Raw genomic sequence first — 7,648 nt, forward strand, 5'->3', positions numbered from 1 at the left:
ATGAGGATTGAGTATCACTGCCTATTAAGAAAACATCCTCATATGAGGAAAATCCAATAAACACAGGAAGGAATCATGGTGGAAACCATCTGGGTAAAAAAGATTGATGGAGGCAGAAAGAGAAGCAATATTGTCATTGAAGCATTTGACAGACTACCAGAAAAAGGAATCAGATGAGGAGTCTGGGAAATAGACCACAAGTCAGGCACAAAGGCATGATATAGTAGTGATGGGGAACATCAATAATCTGGATGTCTGCTTAAGCGCTCTCTCTCTTTGCATAATGCAGAGTCACTAATGGTTTCTTGGCTTTACTTAGCCATAATTTCATCCTTCAAAAGGTAGCAGAATCATTGAAGGGAACAACTATTATGCTTCTGGTTCTCCCCAACAAAGAACTTGTTGATGGTAAGATTACTGTGGTAGCCTTGGAAGAAAATGAAAACTGAGAATTTGTGATAAAAAAGAAAAATTAGTTTAGTAGAGCAGACTACTTACATTTTAGGAGAACAGGCTTCCAAAGGGTTCAAAGAAAGCATGTGTTAAATGGGTTTATTGTGGTATGATATTCATGGGGAGGTCAGCCCAGAAGGAATACAAAGCTCTCAAGAATGAAATTCTGAAGACAAAACAATTCTAAATCGCAAGGAAAATGGAAATTGTCTAAAATTGCCAAAGGGAATACTCAGGGAACTCTCCTCAAACAACTTCAATTTTTTAAAGATATAAGAAAGATAAGCAAGGGAAGCTAATTTAACAAATGGAAAACCTGGTATAAATGAGAATAGTTTCTTTCAGGAGGGAAGATCATATCAATCACTCAACAAGTATTTATTAAACATATGTTACATACACTGCATATATTTTAGGGATTAGGAATAGTAAGAAAAGTTAAGGGCAAAAAATTTCATTAAAAAAATAATGTTGGGGGAAAAAGAGGATCAAAGAAAACATGTTACCTCATGTTGTGGAGTTAGAATAATGATAATGAACAATGGAGAAAAGCCAGAGTTGTTTAATTCTAATTTTGCTTCCATTTTTTCTGTTAAGGAAAATCATCTTTAAATTAAGAGGAAAAAAAGAAGAAAAATAGTCAATAGAAAAAAATAAAGAAGAAAAATGGCTACCACAAAGTTGTTGCCCAAGGGACATCAAAGGATTTAGATTTAGAGCTGGAAAGACCTTCAAGGTCATCTATTCCAATCACCTCATTTTTACAGGATGAGGAAACAGAATCCCAGAGTGTTTATGTGACTTGCTCAAAGTGACATGGAGAGTCAGAGATCTCGCAGCTGTCTTTTGATAAATTCAAGTCATCCAACTTACATGAATTATGTCTTTTGGTATCAATGAATTTGTGGCCACGATTGCAGAGTCATTATCAGGAATCTTTGAAAGATCATGGAGAGTAAAGATAATATAATATTGGGGAAAGACAATTGTTGCAATTTGAGAGAGACTGAGACAGAGAGACAGAAAGAGAAAAGGAGGAAGAGAGAGAAGAGACAGGAGAGAGGGAGGGGAAGAGAGAGGAGGAAGGGGAAAGAAAAAGGGAAGAAAAAAGAGAGGGGGGAAGGAGGGAAGGAGGGAAGAAGAAGAGGGAGAAAGAGAGATAATGGAGTCTACAAACTATAAATCAAGAAACTTTAATTCCTAGCAAAATTCTAGAACAGAGTATTTAAAAGTTTTTGTGTGTCAGGGACTGACTGGTAAAGACTATGGATTCCTTCTCAAAATATTGTTTGTAAATGTATTTTTAAAATATATAGAATTACAAAGTAAAAGAATCTTTTTTATTTTTATAATTATAAAATTTTTGACAGTATATATGCATGAGTAATTTTATTTATAACATTATCCCTTGTATTCATTTTTCCAAATTATCCCCTCCCTCCCTCTAATCACTCCCCTAGATGACAGGCAATCCCATACACTTTACATGTGTTACAGTATAACCTAGATACAATATATATGTGTAAATCCAATTTTCTTATTGCACATTAAGTATTGGATTCCAAAGGCATAAATAACCTGGGTAGACAGAAAGTAGTGCTAACAATTTAGATTCATTTCCCTGTGTTCCTTCTCTGGGTGTAGTTGTTTCTGTCCATCATTGATCAATTGGAAGTGAGTTGGATCTTCTTTATGTTGAAGATAACCACTTCCATCAGAATACATCCTCATACAGTATTGTTGTTGAAATGTATAATGATCTTCTGGTTCTGCTCATTTCACTTAGCATCAGTTCATGTAAGTCTCTCCAAACCTTTCTGAATTCATCCTTCTGGTCATTTCTTACAGAGCAATAATATTCCATAACCTTCATATACCATAATTTATCCAACCATTCTCCAAATGATGGGCATCCATTCATCTTCCAGTTTCTAGCCACTACGAAAAGAGCTGCCACAAACATTTTGGCATACACAGGTCCCTTTCCCCTCTTTAGTATTTCTTTGGCATATAAGCCCAGTAGTAGTACTGCTGGATCAAAGGGTATGCACAGTTTGATAACTTTTTGGGCATAATTCCAGATTGCTCTCCAGAATGGCCGGATTCTTTCACAACTCCACCAACAATGTATTAGTGTCCCAGTTTTCCCACATCCCCTCCAACATTCATCATTATTTGTTCCTGTCATCTTAGCCAATCTGACAGGTGTGTAGTGGTATCTCAGAGTTGTCTTAATTTGCATTTCTCTGATCAGTAGTGATTTGGAACACTCTTTCATATGAGTGGATATAGTTTCAATTTCATCATCTGAGAATTGTCTGTTCATATCCTTTGACCATTTATCAGTTGGAGAATGGTTTGATTTCTTATAAATTAGGGTCAGTTCTCTATATATTTATCAGAACCTTTAACTGGAAAAATATTTTCCCAATTTGTTACTTCCCTTCTAATCTTGCTTGCATTAGTATTGTTTGTGCAGAAACTTTTTAATTTGGTGTAATCAAAATCTTCTATTTTGTGATTAATAATGATCTCTAGTTCTCCTCTGGTCATAAATTCCTTCCTCCTCCACAGGTCTGAGAGGTAGACTATCCTCTGTTCCTCTAATTTACTTATGATCTCATTCTTTATGCCTAAATCATGGACCCATTTTGATCTTATGTTGGTACATGGTATTAAGTGTGGATCCATATCTAATTTCTGCCATACTAATTTCCAGTTTTAAAGGAAAAGAATCTTACTGAAACATATTTACCAAAATATTTTTCAAATAAGTTAAAAGATATAAGGAAAACCTTTTTGTTCTAGATTGTGTTCTTAAAAGAATGATCGATAAATATGTAGAAAAGGAAGCAGTATTCACAAGAAACCACAGTAGGTATACCAAAGACCTTGCTCAGCCATATAACTTCAAACAAGAGGCATTACTACTTTGACCCTCAGTTTTTTCTTCTATAAAAAGTGGTAGCTGTACTTTCAGGCCTCAGTGATTCTCCCCAGTTCTAAATCTATAATCCACTCTGTGAACTGCATTTTCTTAAAAAAATAAATAAATAAATAAATAAATAAATAAAAACAAGGTTATAAGACAAATTAGAAATCCCATTCACCACATTTTAACAAAGCATTTGATAAAGTATCTGTTATGAATCTTTTGTACAAAATGGAGAGGTTACAGCTAAATGACATGGATAATGTAACTGGTTAAGTTCATAACTGGTTAAAAAGCTGAACACAAGGAATAATCATTACTGGTTCAATGTCAGGTTAGAAAGAAGACTCTAATTTAGTACTCCAGTGCTCTTTAATATATTTATCAATGACCTAAATAAGGGTACAGATGTCATACTTCTTAAATTTCCAGACAACACAAGGATCAAAGGAATGGTGAGCATGTTGATGACAGGATTCCTCCCTCCCCCCATAAAAAAATCACAGGGAGCTAGAACATTGGTCAAATCTAGTAAAATAAAGTCTAACCAAGCATGGTTATTCAACAGTTCACCTGAAAAAGATTGAGGTTTTTTTCAGGTACTGAAAGTGCAACATGAGTCAACAATGCATATTATCCAGCTATGTCAGCAAGCAATTAAGGTAATGAAATCATAATTCATTAAGAAAGCATAGTATCCAAGATCAGAGAAGTGATAGGATAATAAATAGACATATAGATGGATAGATAGATAAATGAATAAATGAATGAATCTAGAACTAGAAAGGACCTCATAGATCATCCAGCCTTAGATGAGCAAACTGAGGTCTAAGAAAGTTAAATCAGTTGCCTAAGATAACACAGGTAGGATTTGAGGTAGGATTTGAACCCAAATCCTCTGTCTTCAGAACCATTTCTCCCCAGTTAGACTACATATGGATTATTATATTCAGCTAGGGTATAATGCCCAGAAACTTTCCCTAATATAGGCATACAGGTGGCCCTTTAGTCATGGCTACAACTTCAAGTTAACAAAAGTCAGGTGCATCTTACACCATAAACCACAATAAGTATAAAAAGATTAAGTGGCCTGAATATTGAAGATCATATCATCAGGTGGCCCAGTGGATAGAGATTTGGGCCTGACATCAGGAAGATCTGAGTTTAAATCCAGCTTCAGACACTTAATAGCTATGTCACTTATCCTCAGTTTGCCTCAGTTTCTCAATCTGTAAAATGAGGATAATAATAGCACTTACCTCCTAAAGTTGCTTTGAGGATCAAAGGAGACAAATTTTTTCTAAAGCATTTAGCACAGTGTCTGGCACATAGTAGGTACTGTATAAATGTTAGCTACTACTATTAAAATTAGAAGAGTAACAGGTCAGGAATCTTTCACAGCTATGGATAAGAGGTGAATTTTCTAGAAGATCGGTAGAGTTTTTTCAGGAGAAACTAACTATGCATCTTCCTACTACTGTCCCATCTCAGCTCACTGGACAGCTATATCTAATCATTTTGGAAAATAATTTTGAACTATAATTTTTAAAAATTGCCCAAGAAATCTATTAGTACTAATAAATATATGCAAGTTCTTATATGTATACACGTCTACACACATGCATATAACTTTTGATGCAGGTGTATGCTCCCAAGAGTATTAATGACAAAAAAGATCTCTATGTACTAGCATTGTTGTAGTAGTAGTGGCAGAATCAGAGAACTCTAAATAAAGTGGATCTCCTTTGATTGGGGGTAGGCTAAATAGGTTGTAGTATATAGATGTAATGGACTATTTTTATAGATACAGAAGAAACTATAAATATGATGAATGGAGAGAATCATGGAAAGAAAGGTCATCATGTAAAAACAACTTTACAATGTAAAGCAAAAAGAAAACAGAATGATCAAAAAATTAAATGAATGCCATCAAATTTATAAAGATGGGACAGCTAGGTGGCGCAGTGGATAGAACACCAGCTTTGTAATCAGGAGGGCCTGAGTTCAAATTTGGCCTCAGCACTTAACACTTCTGAGCTATGTGACTCTGGGCAAGCCACTTAATCCCAATTGCCTCAGGAAAAACAGATAGATAGATAGATAGATAGATAGATAGATAGATAGATAGATAGATAGATAGATAGATAGATAGATGTAGAGATGTAGAGATGTAGATGAAGAGATGTAGATGTAGATGTAGATGTAGATGTAGATGTAGATGTAGATGTAGATGTAGATGTAGATGTAGATGTAGATGTAGAGATGTAGATGTAGATGTAGATGTAGATGTAGATGTAGAGATGTAGATGTAGATGTAGATGTAGATGTAGATGTAGATGTAGATGTAGAGATGTAGATGTAGATGTAGATATAGATGTAGATGTAGATGTCGATGTATAGATATAGATATAGATGTAGATGTATAGATATAGATATAGATGTATAGATATAGATATATAGATGTAGATGTATAGATATAGATATAGATATAGATGTAGATGTATAGATATAGATAGATATAGATATAGATAGATACATACATAAAGACCAAGCTTAGTTCTAAAAGCACTAAAACATGAGTAGTTACCAACCCCAACTTCTTCATAGAGGTAGAAAACTATGAATGTAAAACTGCTAATAATGTCACTATTTTTCAATAAGTTGGCTAATTTTCTTGAACTATTTTCTTTTTTTTAAATAAAAGGATGGTTCTCTGGAAAGCAAAATGAGCTAGAACACATTGGGAAAGATAAATAATATAAAAACAAGTCAATTAAATTAACACATAACATGAATAAATTTAAACAGTATCAATTAAATTTTATTCAGTTTATTATTATTAGAGTAAGAAGCATTTGTCAGTATGTGAAACAGTATGAGAGACTGGATAGTATAGTGGATAGAGAGCTGGCTTCAGAGTCACAAACACCTGAGTTCAAGTTTCACTTTGATTCCTATTGGCTGTGTGACCTTGCATAAGTCACTTAAACTATCAGTGCTCTAAACAACTCTAAGACCATAAATAACAAAGAAAGTGCCATCTTTCCCTGGTAAAGGGGAATTTCCTCATGAGAAAATTCCTGTTGGAGAAAAAAAAAAAAAAATATATATATATATATATATATATATATATATATATATATATATAAATGAAAGTCTAAAAGCATTCTAGTGTATTCTTTTCTTTCCAAGGACATAAAAGAATGCAGGTATTAAGACTCTGGAGGTAATGAATATAGGGAAACCCAGACTCCTCCCCAGCAGAATGTAAAGCATTGAAAGAATTTAAATGCCAGGACACTTTCACTTTTGTCCCTGTATCCTGATTGCCTAATAAAATGCTTGCCAAGTGGTCAAAGCTGAACAAATACTTCCTTAACTGAACTGAATTGAATTAGTCTAGGATGAAGTAGTGTTCTTTAAGACCCTAAAGTGGAAAAGCTCATAAAAAAAACAATAGATAGTATGTTATAGTGGAAAGAATGCTGAATATGTAGTAAAACACTATGGGTTTAAATCCAACTTTTTTCTACTTAATGCCTGTATGAGCTTGCACTAGTCTTTTAATTTCTTTGTTCCTCAGTTTCTTCACCTGTGATCAGAACAATACTATTATTACTTCTGGAAATTAATTGTCACATGGCTCTACTCACAATTTCTGACTTCACCTTTCCCAGTACCATTTCACTATGTTCTGTCTCCCTCCCCTTTAGGATGTAACTTCCTTGAAGGCAGAGAGTCTCTCTTGGATTTGTTTCCCCAACACTTAGCACAATGGCTAAAAATTATTTTAGACTAGTTCATGCTTTTTCATTCATACATTCATTCACTCACTCATTCATCTACAAAACAATGAGATTGGACAAGAAGGTCTCTAAGTTCCCTTCCAACTCTTGATCTACAATACCATGAACTTGGAAGCAATGTTAAGGTCAACCATTTATAGTGCTTAAGGTCAGGAGTCCCAGAAACAGGAAGCTGCAATAGTTCAAACAAGACTTGATCAATGCTTGGACCAGAGATAAGGGAGGAAAGTCTGATTCTGGACTTATGGAAGCAAAGGGCATCAAGATTTGATAATGAAACAGATGTTCAGAGCCAGAAACTAAGTCCGAAGTTTCTTACTACAGCATTGTAATTTCACTTCTCAATACCATGTCAGATCAGTGTCCTAGGACCCAGTAAGGATTAAGAAGGGAAAGGACCAGGAGTGTAAGCTTAGCTACAACACATCAGCCCACAGAGCTATGGTCATTTCCTATT

The sequence above is a fragment of the Sminthopsis crassicaudata genome, chromosome 1 (genome assembly GCF_048593235.1).
Source record: "Sminthopsis crassicaudata isolate SCR6 chromosome 1, ASM4859323v1, whole genome shotgun sequence".
Lineage (NCBI taxonomy): Eukaryota > Metazoa > Chordata > Mammalia > Dasyuromorphia > Dasyuridae > Sminthopsis > Sminthopsis crassicaudata.